This window comes from Gorilla gorilla, chromosome 21 (genome assembly GCF_029281585.2).
Source record: "Gorilla gorilla gorilla isolate KB3781 chromosome 21, NHGRI_mGorGor1-v2.1_pri, whole genome shotgun sequence".
Classification (NCBI taxonomy): domain Eukaryota; kingdom Metazoa; phylum Chordata; class Mammalia; order Primates; family Hominidae; genus Gorilla; species Gorilla gorilla.
Window position 1 is genome coordinate 2,824,806 of NC_073245.2, and position 17,140 is coordinate 2,841,945.

A 17,140-nucleotide genomic window follows, 5' to 3' on the forward strand; every position below is an offset into this window, starting at 1 on the left:
CTGAGGCAGGTGGATTGCCTGAGGTCAGGAGTTTGAGACCAGCCTGACCAATATGGTGAAATCATTTCTCTACTAAAAATACAAAAATTTAGCCAAACATGATGGCGTGTGCCTGTAACCCCGGCTACTCAGCAGGCTGAGGCAGGGGAATTGCTTGAAAGAGGGAGATGGAGGTTGCCGTGAGCCCCGATTGCACCACTGTACTCCAGCTTGGGCAACAGAGCAAGACTCCTTCTCAAAAAAAAAAAAAAAGGACAAAATAAACTAAAAGACATGCCACAAGAGAAAATATAGAAATGGTCAAGACGAATATATAATAAAATCATGTTCAACATCACTAACCATCAGGGAAATGCAAATCAAAACCACAATGAGATACCAGTTCACCCATTAGAATGGCTATTACCAAAAAGGTAAAAGATAACAAGAGTTGGCAAGGAAGTGGAGAAAAGGGAACACTTACACACTGTTGATGGAGTTGTAAACTAGTACAACCATTAAGCAAAACTTTATGGAAGTTCGCTAAAAAATAAAAAAAAAACAAAAAAACGATTATTCGATCACATAACCCAGCAATCCCACTACTGGGTATATATCCATAGGAAATGAAATCATTGTGTTTGAAAAATATCTGCACTCTTATGTTTACTGTAGCACTATTTCTAATAATCAGATATGGAATCAACCTATGTGTCTAAAAACAAAGAAGTGAATTATATATATATATAATATATATTATGTATATTATATATAATATATATCATGTATATTATATATAATATATATCATGTATATTATGTATAATATATATCATGTATATTATGTATAATATATATCATGTATAATATATATAATATATATCATGTACAATATATATAATATATATCATGTACAATATATATAATATACGTTATGTATATTATATATAATATACGTTATGTATATTATATATTACATATAATATATATTATTATATATATAAATATATATAATTATAATTTAATTATATATAATTTTATGTGTAATTATAATTATACATAAAATTAATTATAATTATATATAATTTTATGTGTAATTATAATTATACATATTATTATATATAATATATATATATGGACACACACACAATGAAATACTATTCAGCAATAAAAAAAGAATGAAATTCTGCCAGTTGCAACAACATGGATGACCCTGTAGGATACAATGTTAGGTGAAATAAGCCAGACACAGAAAGCAAATACCGCATGATCTCTCTCATATGTGGAATCTTAAAAAAAAATGTTAATAGAGAAGTAGAGTAGAATAGTGGTTACCAAACAGCGAGGAAGAAGTGGGGAGGGCAAAATGGAGATAGATTGGTTAACAGTTATGAAATCACAATTATATAGGAAGAATAAGTTGAAGTGTTCTTTGCAAAGCAGGGTGACTATAGTTAAAAGTAAAGTATTGTATATTACAAAGTATCTAGAAGAAAGGATTTTGATATTTCTTATGAAAAAGAAATGATAAATGCATGAGGTAATTAATACACTAAGTATCCTTATTGGATCATTAGACAACATACATATTCATTGAAACATCAAATTGTATCCTATAAATCTATATGATTACAATGTGAAAATTTTTTAAAAATAAATTAATGAATTAAATAACAATTTTAAAATGTTCTCAATCACCAATGCAAAGTTTAGGAGCTTTGTTCTTGACTCAGCCTTAAGACTGAAAACTAATGTGTTAGAAATATTTGTAGATCCTCTCAATTTTGAAAGAATCCTAGCTAAACTACTGAAATATAAAATATATTTTATGTAATATGCTCTTAGGTATATTCTTAGGTGAACTCTGCTTTTAGATGAAGCTTATAAAAATGAAAAACGTATCTGAAATAAAATTTTAAAGTATTTGGAAAATTACAGCTTAATCTATTAAAGACAAATTTTCTATACAGTAACCTTTTTATGTGCTTTTGAAATGGGATATACAATTATTTTCCCTGATGTGAAACAAAATATAGAAAGTTGGCATTTTATCTAAGAAGTTAACTTAGGAAGAAAGAGTGAGAGGCAGAGGAATGAGGGAAGAAAGGAAGGCTGATGATGGGATACCTTATCAAGTTGCCTAATGCTGTATTGGAACCTAATAGGCCTTCTAAGGAGTTTTATTACATAATGCAAGACTCCTCAATCTGGGAGGAGGAAAGGGCTTTATTTTTGAGTGGTCACAGGTTGCCCCATGGGCATAAACTCTACCAAGCTTCTAGGTTACACCTACATGAGCATCCCACCTGCTTAAGTGAGAGCAGCCACAAACTGTGGGCCATTCCAGGTAAGTGTCATATCACACCTGCACCAAGTAGTCAAAGCCTGGGTCAAAGCCTGTGCAGAACTGATTGCTACAGCAGAGGCTAAAATAAGAAATGGGGCTAAGAGAATGAAAAGCAGTGCCCATATGTATCCAAAAACAGGTTGAAGATATCTTTAGGAAGGAACAGATAATTTTTTTATTCATACAATAACAGATGCATATGAACTCCTCGAGTAGTCACCCATTCCTGTCAGCCCTTGGGCTTCATAACTAAATCACTCTTCCTTTGTAATCCAGTCCCACATTTTCAGCTATCTCTCTATGTTTATTATCTTAAATATTTCTTTGCTCTATACTCTTCCCCTAGTCTTCAACCAATTTCTTTCTTTATTGTCCCAACCCACAGACTGTTATTTCCACTTCGATGTCCCATAGAAGCTTCAAGGGTTTGAAATACGTAAAAAACAACTCATCTTTCTCCCTAAAACTGCCTCTCCTTCTCCCACTTCAAAATTTCAACTAATGGCTCCCCCTGTTATCCCTACCAGAATCCTGAATGATCCCTGTTTCTCCTCATTCACTCCATACATGTAAATCTCATTAACGTTACTTTCTAGATATTTCATGAATCCTTTCCATTCATTCTGTACTAGAAAGTGTTCCCAGTTTAGACCCTGGTGGTTGGTGGCCTGTTACCGAGGCGCTCTCTCTCTCTCTCTCTCTCTATGGGTGTGGGTGTGGGTGTGTGTGTCCTGAGAATTTATTTACTTCTGGTTTTTGTTTGTTTTTTAGTATCCAGAATCTACAGGGAACTTAAATCAATTAGAAAAAAAATAACCCAATTAAAAAATGGGCAAAGGACATGAACAAACTCATCTCAAAAGAGCACATACAAATGGCCAGCAAATACACGAAAAAAAAAAATGCTTAGAATCACTAATCATCAGAAAAATGCAAATCAAAACACAATGAGATACCATTTCATACCGGTTGGAATGGCTATTACTAAAAAGTCAAAATACAACAGATGCCAGCAGGGCTGTAGACAAGAGGAAGTGTCTGTATATTTTTAGCTATAGCCCTACTTCAAACGTGTCCCCCTTACAGCCAAAAGAGCGGCCTATCTAAAGGACTGTTCTGATCAGCTCACTTACCTGACTGAAACCTTCAGTGACTCCCATGGCCTGCAGGTCAATGCACTAATTCATGACTATAACATCTGAGATATCCTTGATCTGGCTACTGGTCTAGCCCTCTCTGACTCACGCTTTATAAACCATGCATTCTGGAACTTTTTAGTTGTTTCCCACATCAGCATGCTACTTCCCATCCATGTAGATTTGCAGAGACCTCCTCATCTTTTTAATTCCCAGTTCCCACTCTCAACATGGGCCATCTCCTACCCACACTTCAAAACCTAAGCAAAACAACACCTTCCGTGACACCTCCATGCTGAGTCAGATGCCATCCCCTTTGTATTGTAGTTCTTTGCTTGTGTGCCTTTGTCTCACTTTGTTCTCTTTAAAATAAACTCCATGAGGACAATGATCACCTGTTATTTGTGTTAATATCTGCACCAAGTGGCATAGTGTCTGGAGTATAGTAGGATCTATTTTCAAGGAACAAAAGATTATATCTATACCAATAGACATGAATTAGCGCTTTTTTTTTAAAGATAAGCTCCCTTTGAACTAAGTCAATGTTTACAAGAAGAGTTATACTAAAAGGTTCACTTTTGCTGCTTACGTTTCATTTATTTCAGGCAATTAATTCATTGTTATTGGTAAATCGATACTTTTTATTGATACTGAAAAGAGAGAAATAAACTAATGACTATCTCTGTTAGAGTAGATTTGTTCATATCTATCAGTAAAATGTTAATTATCTGAAAGTCAATAATAAAACATAAACTGTGATCTTAAATGTTTTTTAGGGGCTCAAAAATAATTAGAATTCATGTCAGCATATAAAAAAAGATCAGAGTATTTTTAAGATATGATAAAATTTTATTTTAGTTTCTTAGGGATTTTTGTGACCTTATAGAGTTCAACTAATTATAATTTTAAAAATAGGATTGATAGAGTTTTAGAATTAGAAACAATTTATAGATTATTTTATTTTTCTTTTGAGGAACCAGGTCATCAGAAGATCAAGGAACACCTATAATGTCACTAGATCCTAATTTAATTTAAATTTTAGAATCCAGGTATTCTAACTCCTGTCTTGATACTATTTCTACTTCATTATGTTGCTTCCCAGGGCTTTAAAAAATAAAAGCTGGGAAATTACATTTGCTTTGCATATACAGCACCAATTATCAAATTCAGCATAAAAGCATAACATGTATACATCAAAAAGAAAACATAAAAACTTCATATTAAAAGCATCTCAAAACAATTGAATATAATAGGGAAACCTTATACAAATGCAACACTCCCCCATTAATAAAAAGAAACCAATTGGAGAAAAAAGAAATTCAATATAAACATGTTGGAATATAACCTAATTCATTTTAATCCAATGCTTCAAATTGAAAAAAGTTAGCACTAATGTTATTTTCCTTCATCATTACAATCTTGCTTTTCATTACATTATGCTATGTTTTGTATTAAACATAAAATCAATTTTTCACCTTAGCACATGCTAGAAATACAGTCACCATGTTGGAAATCAGTAGAAAGTGTCTTTGTTTCTACTTTTTTTTTTCTCTGAAAAAGCTTTGGGAAAAAAAATCATTTACAATATTTAATTTTAATAACTTAAAGAATGTAATTGATTTTTGTTTGTTTTTGACATGGAGTTTCACTCTTGTCACTCAGGCTGGAGTACAATGGCATGATCTCGGCTCACTGTAACCTCCACCTCCCAGGTTCAAATGATTTTTCTGTCTCAGCCTCCCGAGTAGCTGGGATGACAGGCACTCGCCACCACACCTGGCTAATTTTTGTATTTTTAGTAGAGATGGGGTTTCATCATGTTGGCCAGGCTGGTCTCAAACTCCTGACCTCAGGCGATCCGCCCCCCTTGGCCTCCCAAAGAGCTGGGACTACAGGCGTGAGCCACCGCGCCCAGCCAATTGAATAGTTTTTAACTCAGAGGATAAATGCTTGAGGGGATGGAAAGCCCATTCCTCATGATGTGATTATTTCACACTGCATGCCTGTATCAAAACATCTCATGTACCCCACAAATATATAAACCTCCTATGTACCCACAAAAATTTTATAAAATAATGAAAATATTTTAAAACTAAAAAAAATTGTTTTTTAATTAAGCAACTTTATTTAAATAAAATCATTCTTCCTCATCCTCAGTCCTGGGATCTACCAGAAAGAATTAGCAACATCTTAAAGATGACAAAGTGTTAAAGATAAGCTGCTATTAAGTAAAAGTGTGAAGTGTGGAGGGGACAAGCTGGATGCCTGAACCATTTTGTTCTATCTTTAGGACAGTGAAAGAGCAAGAAGCAGGGATGGGGTGGGGGACACATATTCTGTTGAGCATTGTCACCACTATATTCACTGAAATTCATCTGCATGCTTGTATGTATACTTTTGATTCGCCTGATACACTGAAAATTATATGAAATTGTTCTCTATTCTTTAGATAATTATAATCTAAGTGCTAATATGAAGCTTAGAATTTATATGAAATATTTATGCCCACAACAAGACATTTCAGCTATTTCCTAGATAATAATCTCACTTCACCCTGCACAAAACAGGCACATGATCATGTCACTCTGACCTGGTTTGAGTCCAAGGAGGCTTTTGTTTTTAAAATAATTTAGGTTAGTAGTTAAAATATGAACTTTGGGCCAGGAGTGGTGGCTCATGCCTATAATCCCAGCACTTCGGGAGGCTGAGGCGTGCGGATGACTTGAAGTCAGGAGTTGGAGACTGGCCTGGCCAACATGCTGAAACCCCATCTCTACTAAAAAAAAAAAAAATACAAAAATTAGCTGGGTGTGGGGGGAGGCACCTATAATCCGAGCTACTTGGGAGACTGAGGGGGAGAATTGCTTGAGCCTGGGAAGTGGAGGTTGCAGTGAGCAGAGATAATACCACTACACTCCAAAACAAACAACAAACAAAAAAATTCTAGAGTCACACTGAAAATCTTAACAACCTGCTTCTACTACTCATTTTTTTAATTTTTATTTTGACCTGATTTTAGATTGATAGTAAAATGCACAAATAACACAAAGTGCCCCCTATGTCCCTCACCCTACTTCCCCTACTACTAACATTTTCAGAGCCATCCTTATTTTCTCTATAAAAGAGCAGAATTCTCCTTTTAGAGATTTGGAAAGATTATTAAAAGATAAGTTACAAAATACAGTACCTGACACGTATAAAATATTAAATAAATATTAGCCATGCTTAATTATTTTGTTTTAAGTCTATATGAGTCAAGTTTTAGTAGAAATATGGGCTAGAAAAAAAAAACAGAAAGCGGGACTCTGTGATCCGACTTGGGCTTATAGAACAGACTGTACTAGTTTGTTCTCATGCTGCTAATAAAGTCCTACCCAAGACCGGGTAATTTATAAAGGAAAGAGGTTTAATGAACTCACAATTCCACATGGCTGGGGAGGCCTCACAGTCACGGCAGAAGGCAAAAAAAGAAGCAAAGGCACATCTTAAATGGTAGCAGAGAAGAAAGCTTGTGTAGGGAAACTCCCATTTTAAAAGCATCAGATCTCGTGAGACTTATTCGCTACCAGGAGAACAGTAGGGGGAACCCGCCCCTATGATTCAATTATCTCCACCTGACTCCATCCTTGACATGCGGGGATAATTACAATCAAGGTGAGATTCGGCCGGAGACACAGCCGAATCATATCAATGACTAATGAGAGTTATGTCCAGAACCTAATGAAAACCTGTCTGAGGCCACATTCCCTGTAAAGCAGATTTGAGATAGAGATTTGTGTAGAGAACATTTAACTGGGTAAAATCCTAGGAACCAACAACTGTGGCGAAAAAACTGAATTGGATAAAGGGAGTTGAGATGTGAGGCAGTCACAACAAATACCTCAGCTAATCTCAAGGGGGAGCTGAGAAGCTGGGGTGACCCTTCAGAGTTGCCCTAAATTGAGGCAGGAGTATGGAGTTTTAATACCTTTCACTGACCATTCTTCAGATACGAGTTGTCCCCAAGGATGGACATCAGCTTGACAAGTTATTAATTAGATCTCCTGAGAATAAATTCTAGAGAGAATCAGCTGAGAGGCATGATTTAGCAAATGAGAACCAAGTGAAAGGCGAAAGGGGTTTCCCCTTATAAAACCATCAGATCTCATGAGACTTATTCACTACCACTAGAACAGTGTGGGGAAAACTGCCCCCATGATCCACTTACCTCTCACTGGGTGCCTCCCACAACATGTGAATTATGGGAGCTACAGTGCAAGATGAGATTTCGGTGCAGACACAGCCAAGCCATATCAGACAGTAATAACTTTCAATTAAATATAGCTAGACGTTCTGTCAATGGGTCACAGCAGTCTAGAGAATACATTGAAAAACTCTGGGAACAGCAGATATAGAGGTCAGATCTAGAGATTTTGAACAAAGTTTAGTGCTACAATGCATTGGTGACCACAGACAAAAGGTGTCTGTTGTTGTTATAGTTTGTTTCTGTCTTGTTTTTCATCATGGGAGGACAAAAAGAAAAAATGGGGGCAATGGTGAAGGAGAAATGAAAAAGACCTGCTTTTCTATGGGTGGAAGCGACTAAACGAGAGAATAAATTTGGATTACACAACAAATGCAAATCAAGTTAGAAGCATGAAAGGCATGATTAAGGCCATGGTTCTAATAGATATCAGCCAGCGGAACCAGGATCATGCCACACCAAGAGAGGCTGCAGAGCCATTGCCTTCTCTCCTGTCAATGCTAAATTAATGAAATGGAACTCACAGAAGCACTATGTAATCAAATATTGGTGGGACACAAGCAAATTCTGAAAAAGTTTTATTGATCAATGATAATATCTTTTGGTGTAAATATCTCCTCAAAACAGTTCAGGAAAAAAAATAAAGCTATAATTTTCCTTTAGAAATATTTAACTTTGTTATACTAGTTTACTTATTTTTTACCTAATACATTCTGATATATTGTTATGTAGGTTAAAGATGCTCGATTCATGCCACTGTGGAAACCACACATAATTTAGGCAATAATGCAAATTCTTTTCAAATTCTTTTATCAGTGTATTCACTTTATTTTTATTTCTAACACAATTCAAAATTACAGGATGCTATCAAAGTGATGCTACAAAACCCCACTAAAATTTTTTCAATTCTTCAAATCACACACTTACACACACACACACACACACACACACACACACACACCACATGCATTCCCCGTACAGGCCTTTTTTGTGGGGGCCCTGAGTAAATAATTGCATTTTATTTTCAATTTTTTATTTTGAAATAATTAAAGACTTACCAAAAATGTTGCAAAACTACGTGCCTTTTTGAAGTAAAGTCTTGAAAAAGTTGTTTGGTATATCCTTTATAGTAAAAAAAGAAAACACGTGTATATTCTGTTGATTAAAGGCATGCTGAGATTGTTAGACATGTGATTTCATCAGAGACTCCAATATAGAGCACAGCTGTAACGACATCCTAAGAGTGTTCTAACTGAAATGTGTTGGAAGAAGGTTCTAATTTTTCTCAACCCTTCTCAAGTTGGCACTTAGCAGATTTCCACTCTATAAAAATAACTCCTGCTCTGCAACTAATGTTCACAGATAAGCTCCAAACATATTTACAGCTCCATTTAAGTATAATGTACACACAGTAAAATTCACCCTTTTCAATGTGCAATTTAATGGGTTATGGCAGATGAATATCATCATTTGACCACAATCATGATCAAGATACAGAAAATCTGCATCATCACAAAATGTTTTCTTTTGCTGTTTTGCATTTGATCTTTTCTCCATTCCTGAACACAGGCAACCACTAATCTGCTTCTGTTTCTACAGTTTGCATTTTCTAGAGTATCCTATTAGTGGAATGATACATTGGTGTCTTTCATGTCTAGCTTCTTTCACTGAGCATAATGCTTTTGATATTCATTTATATTGCTGTTGTATCAGTTTGCTCCTTTTTATTGTTGAGTGGTACTCCATCTACAACTGGTTTATCCATTTACAAGTTGATGGACACATCTGCTATGAACTTCAAGGATGAGGCTTGGTACGGATATGTTTTTATTTATTTTGAGTCGCAGTGGAATTATTTGGTTATATGATCAGTACTAAGTTTAACATTAAAAGAAACTGCCAAACTGCTTTCCAAAATGTCTGTACCATTTTGAAGTCCCACTAGCCAGGTGTGAATAGCAATTCTTCACATCATGTGGTATGGTCAGTTCTGCTCGTGTCAGCCACTCCAGTGGGTGTACAGTGGTACCTCAATGTGGTTTTAACTTGCATTTCCCTGATGACGGGTAATGTTAAGTATCTTTTCATTTGTGTATTGGACATCATCTCTTTTTAAATTAAAATATCTGTACAAATATTTGGTCCATTTAGGTCAAAATATTATGTTAAATGAGTTATTTGTGTTTTGTTATTTAGTTTTTTAGTTATGTGTACATTCTAGATGAAAGTTCTTTATCAGACATATTTAAAATTATTCTGTCCCAATCTGTGGTTTGCCTTTTCATTTTTTGATGCTATGTTTTAAATTGCAAAAGTCTTAATTTCATGAAGTCCAACTTACTACTTTTTTCCATTTTCATCCATCCTTTACTTATCTAAAAAATTTTTAGCTATAGTAAGATTATTAAAAATTTTTCCTATTCAGTAAGCTTTATACTTTTTATATTTACATTATGTATAAAATACATGTTGAGTTAACTTGAGGATATGGTGTGAGGTAATTCTGAAGTTCATATTCTCCATTTAATATCCAATTTTATTAGTACCATCTTTATAAAGACATTGATTTCCTTATTGAATTATTTTGGCAACTTTGGCCATGTAAGGCTGGATATATTTCTAAATTATTTATTCTGTTTCACTGAGATATATATGTCTTCTTCATGCCAGTAAGTTTACTGTACTGGTTAGTGTAGCTTTACAATATGTCTTGAAATTTGGAAAGTTTTCCAACTTTATTCTTCTTTCTAAAACATGCTCTGGCTATTCTAGGACTTCCATATTTAAAAAAAAAATTAGAATCAGCTTTGTAATTTCTCCAAAAAGGCCTATAGGTTTGATTGGGATTGTGCCAAATCTGGAGATCAGTTTCAGAAGAATTATCATCTAATAAGTATGACATGTATATTTACCAATGAACTTGATACATATTTCTACCTATTCAATCTCTCGTATTAGTGATTTAGAAATTTTGGATCAGCATACCTTTTATTAAATTTATTCTGAATTATTTTATTATTTTTGAGGCTATTATAAGTTAAATTGCTTACATAATTTTATTTTCTAATTGGTGTCGATTGTGTATAGAAACACAATTGATTTTATTTATTGATCTTTCATCCTACAACTTTGTTAAATTCACTTCATACCTCTAGCACACTTCTGCAGATGCCTAAGGATTTTCTGTGTATATGTTTACATCATGTGAGAATAGTATTTTTCTTTCTTCCCAACTTGGGTGTCACTTATTTCTTATTTTCTTTTCTTTTCTCTTTATTTCTTTCTTCTTTCTGTCCATTCCTCCTTCCTTCCCTTCTTTCTTTCTCCCTGTTTTAGAATCAGTTTTGTAATTTATCCAAAAGGACCTATAAGGTTTCATGGGAATTCCACTGAATCTAGAGATCAATTTCAGGAGAATTATCATCTCATAAGTATTAAATATTTATCAATGAACTTGGTATATATTTCCACTTATTTAATATTGAATGCAATACTTTAAAGAACTAGGGAGAGAGGACACCATTGCATTTTTCATAATCTTATGTAGAAAGTATTAAGGCTTTCACCATTTTAAGTAAGATGTTTGCTATAGATTTTCTGTAAACACATAATCAGTTTGAAAATGTACTTTTCTATCCTCAGTTTGCTGGGAGTTTTTAATTTAAAAAATGTGTTACATTTTGTAAATTCCTTTTTTGCGTCTATTGAGAGTGTCACGTGATTTTTCTTTTTTCTGTCAGCATGGTAGATTTTCAGTTGTTGAAACCAACTTGAGATAAGCCCCACTTGGTTAAAACACATTATCATTTTTAAATATTCCTAGACTCACTTTGCTAATATTGTATTAAGAATGTTGCATCTAAGTTCATAATGGTTATCAGTCTGTCATTTTTGAGTTGTGATATCTGTATTTGTTTCTGATATCGAGAGAATCCACGTAAAACATCTACTTCTGTCATCAGTAATAATCTGACCAGGGATAACACCAACAGTTAGAGAGGAACCTGTCATTACCTGTGGCAGCAGAGATATCAGAGATTCCAAAAAGAAAAGCAAGGTTAAAATTTCAAATATAATCACATGAAATATCAGAAAGCCAGGGGATAGAAATATAGGAGAGCAAAATCTTAGAGGTCAAAACGAGTAGTTAAGTACTGCACATGATAATAAAAAGTAAAGTCTTTTCCTAAGGCAGAGCCTGGCTGCTGCCTAGCTTCTTTGACAATTCTTGGTAGGCTTTCATGGCTTTATAAGGGCTTATACTTTAGGTAAAGTTATAGTCAGGGAAACGGTGGGTGTAGGTTGGCTCTGTAGAAATGAAGCATTACAGGAGCACTGCAGTTAGAAAGAAACTGATACTGATGATACTTCGGTCACACTAATAATACATGCTAATGATAATCATAGCAATCATGGTAATGACAGAAAAAATATCTATATAATATTAACATGCTTCTATTTGCACATATACATATGTGAATAGAAACATTGATTTAAAGACATGAAAGTATAGAAATAGCCTACACCTGATAAAGATATGCTCATACACAATAACAAACATCAGTATAAACAGAGATTTTGATGTATCACAGAATTCTCCAATAGATCACAATTTTGACACTATGGGAAGTGTCATTTTCAGAACTTTTCTTTATCTCCATTATCTCCATTCTCTATTTCCAACATTCCTGGAGACTGAACTCAACGATCAGTAAATATTCTCAACCTTAACCATAGCAGACTTCATTCATCCCATATATGCTTGTTATTTTTCCCCATTGACAGAAGGCATTGTACCATGAAATATACAACATATCTCTGACACACCTGACGGAAACAAACAATGGGGAAAGATTGACTATTTAATCAATGGTGATGGGAAAACTGGCTAGCCATATGAAGAAAGCTGAAACTGGACCCCTTCCTTACACCTTATAAAATAATTAACTCAAGATGGATTAAAGACTTAAACATAAGATCTAAAACCATAAAAACTCTAGAAGAAAACCTAGCCAATACCATTCAGAACATAGGCATAGGCAAAGACTTCATGACTAAACCACCAAAAGCAGTGGCAACAAAAGCCAAAATTGAGAAACGGGATCTAATTAAACTAAAGATAGCTTCTGCACAGCAAAAGACACTATCATCGGAGTGAACACACAACCTACAGAGTGGGAGAAAATTTTTGCAATCTATCCATCTAACAAAGGGCTAATATCCAGAATCTACAAGGAACTTAAACAAATTTACAAGAAAAAAACAACCCCATCAAAAAGTGGGAAAAGGATATGAACAGACACTTCTCAAAAGAAGACATTTATGCGGCCAATAAACACATGAAAAAAAGCTCATCATAGGCTGGGCGTGGTGGCTCACGCCTGTAATCCCATCACTTTGGGAGGCCAAGGCGAGCGGATCACAAGGTCGGGAGTTTGAGACTTGCCTGGCCACTACGGTGAAACTCTGTCTCTACCAAAAACACACAAAAAAAACTTTAGCCAGGCGTGGTGGTATATATCTGTAATCCCAGCTACTCAAGAGGCTAAGGCAGGAGAATTGCTTGAACCCATTAGGTGGAGGTTGCAGTGAGCCGAAATTGTGCCACTGCACTCCACCCTGGGTGACAGAGTGAGGCTGTCTCGAAGAAAAAAAAAAAAAAGCTCATCACCCCTGGTCCAATGAGATACCATCTCGCGCCAGTTAGAATGGCAATCATTAAAAAGTCAGGAAACAACAGGTGCTAGAGAGGATGTGGAGAAATAGGAATGCTTTTACACTGTTGGTGGGAGTGTAAATTAGTTCAACCATTGTGGAAGACAGTGTAGCAATTCCTCAAGGATCCAGAACTAGAAATACCATTTGACCTAACAGTCTCATTACTAGGTACACATCCAAAGGATTATAAATCATTCTACTATAAAGACACATTCACACATATGTTTATTGCAGCACTATTCACAATAGCAAAGACTAGGAACCAACCCAAATGCCCATCAATGATAGACTGGATAAAGAATATGTGGCACATATACACCATGGAATACTATGCAGCTATAAAAAAGGATGGATTAATGTCTTTTGCAGAGACATGGATGAAGCTGGAAACCATCATTCTCAGCAAACTATCACAAGAACAGAAAACCAAACACCACATGTTCTCACTCATAAGTGGGAGTTGAACAAAGAGAACACATAGACACAGGGAGGGGAACATCACACACTGGGGCCTGTCAGTGGGTAGGAAGGAAAGAGGAGGGATAGCATTAGGAGAAATACTTAATGTAGATGACGGGTTGATGGGTGCAGCAAACCACGACAGCACATGTATACCTATTTCACAAAACTGCAAGTTCTGCATATGTATCCCAGAACTTAAAGTGTATGTATGTGTGTATATATATACACACAAATGTAAATGTAAGTGTAAATAAATTGAAAATGGTAAAAATAGAAATATGTTTCGTACACAAATAGTGACATAATAAAGCAAGATAGAATGTATGTTTGAGTTAAAAAAAATTGCTTAGAAGACAACTTGAATTCCATTCCAAGGAACTAGTTTTCAAAAGTTTACAACCAGATTTCAGTTTGGCAAAAGGCAACAATGCTGTTTTGAAAATAATTTCTGAAAAGAGCTTCCCCAGCAGTTCCAAATGGCAGTCCTGATACAAGGAAGTAGGAGCAATTTTGTTACCACCAGGAACATTGAATTTATTTTCAGACCTTGAAATTCTGGGAGGCCCTCGAATAATAATCAACTACAATATTTTACTTTACATAGAAATATTGTTTTAATGTTAATATAAAAGCTTGTATATGAACTAAAATTGTCAATCTGCCACTTTTAAGAAAGAAGAATCCATTATGTCCCCAATCTATAGTGAGTTGATATGTTCCATAAGCAGTTCTGGAAGGAGGCTACACTTAGAGCATAAATTGGTATAGATCGCTTTGCTCTCACAGATAGCGACACAATATTTTCTGCTGAATGGGAAAAAGTTTGAAGGCATAAATCAAGATAAAGCAACCATCTGACAAAGAATTACAAAGAGGCCCCATACCTTTTTCTTAGTGAACGCCATGTGACACATTGATTTTCCACTGAAGATAAAAGCCAAAATCATGTGTCATCAATAGAAAGCAAGCAAAACTATTTGGTTCAATATGTTATGGTACTTAACAAAAAAAAACTTGCAGAGAAAAGACAAATCTAAAATGTTGCACATGATTCAAACAAGTCTGGATCAGAAGAGACATTTCAGAGGTCACCGCTAGAGAGTCAAGGATACATTAGAGAGAAATAAACTCCTGCTTTTTTGTTTATCTACTTACATACACAGATACTGTCTGATGAAGATGATTGATATCAGGTATGGTATTTGATGGTATAGTCATTTACAAAATAATTCATCCCTTATGATCTAATGCAATTTTCTTCATATTACACGTGTATATTTAAATACTTCCTTGTGAAGTGGCGGCTAGCCAGGCTGCTGTTAGCATATCCAGTACATTACTGCAAATTCCAAAATGGCAAATCCCACCGTTGAAATTTCAACCTCTCTAGCGTCCCTCGGCTGGAGTGCATAATCACGGCAAAAATCTGCAACATCAGAGGTGGCCGCCACAGACACAAAGTCTATGTTTCTCATTCCATTCTACCAAATCTAGTCAGCAGTCTGGGTGAGGGGGCTTGGCAGTATCTATGAGCAGAAAGCATTCAAATGGCTGGTATATGTGCTTCCGGGGAAACTAAGGGAAAAAAAGAGAGAGGGAGGGAGGGAGGGAGGGAACAAGAAAGAAGAAGGAAACTCAAGGAGAGAGGAAGGGAAGGAGGCTGGCAAGAAGGGATGGAGGGAGCAAGGGAGGGAGGAATAAAGGAAGGAAGTTACACCAAGTTTCAAAACTGGCCACGGACTGAGAAGGATTAAGAGACAAACGGAATTGAAAGCACTTATGTTCATACTCGGTATTTTTCTTACCCATTCTTGCAAATTAGTAATTTAAAAATTTTCATTTCCACAAATCCACGTGTTTTCTTGTTCCTCTCTCTCCGCTCTTTTTCCTTCTTTCCTTCCTGCCTTTCTTCTTTCTTTTCAACATAGGTTATATAAATGTGTGAGAGCTATCACTAGTCTACATTAATCATCAGGATTTTCCTGTATATTTCCAATTAAGATGACCCATAATAATATTCTACTGTAATTTTGGAGGGTCCAAAATACTAGATGGCATTTAGTGTTTTGGAAATCATGACAAGTCTAACAGGACTTTAAAAAACCTATCAAGACGTCTGATGTGTTTTCTTGCCCATACACTCTTTAATGAGGTCTGCTTGACCCTTTCTTCTTCCCTTCTCTAGTCATGGGTTCTTCACACTGAAAACTAAGCTTTGCATCAGTGTTTGACGAACAGGTGACATAATAAACTGCAGTTATATTTTAAATTCAGCTCAAGATGGTAGATGAGAAATCTAAGATTGTGAAGTGAGATTTAGCATGCTGTTCAGTATGCAACAAATCTGAGTGTTGCTAACACAGGATTCATACCAACAGGCTCCTTCCAAAACCTTTCAATGCAAATTCTAGCAAATGCACACTTGGAAGAAAAATGTTCCATGAAGTTGTATATGTAAATTTATACTTTCAGCATTTATGTATATAATTTCAGGGGAAGTGGGATCAACTTAACATTATTAAACATAGTCCAATGATATTTACAACATAACTTCAGAAACATTTTATTACTAGAAGTATTTTAAAAAGGATGTACCATTTAGGATTTAAGACACACCCCACAAATGAAAAAACAAATTAGATTATAAACAACATTTAAAAAAAATTATGCCATCTCTTTCACTACAAAATCCTCCTGGGGGAAAAATATCTTTTCCTTCATTATTAAAGGATGTTATCAGAGCACAGTGGAATTCTTTCAGATTTAGTCAGAAGGTTCTCTGGAGTTGAGAGATCTATTGCAGAATATTTTCTTTGAAAGTCCATGTCCTTTCCCCAGGCCTACATCATATATAAATAAACATTTCAGAAAAGGGGCCATGTTAGGAAAAAGTGGGTTGAAGATTGTAAGACCTGGTTCCTGGGTGCCAAATAATTCACAAGTTGGAATAAGCTGGGTTTTTGTAACACTTCTCTATGACTGCCATTGATACTGAACTATGCCAAGGAACTGAGTCCTACCAAGGAAAAGCAGGAGGAAAACAGGTGTAAGAAAACATTTGCTGTCAGTGTGTCCAGAGATAGCATGAGTCAACAGCGGCTCCTCATGAAGCCATCGATTCGTAACACTGGAGTATCTAGAATGCATCTGGGTCGAATTATTAAAAAGAAAGTTCTTCTCAAGCTAGTTGTAATGGTAGCTAATTTAAAAAATTAATGTTCTGCGATTCTGATAAAAATCTATGTGGTGAACCAAC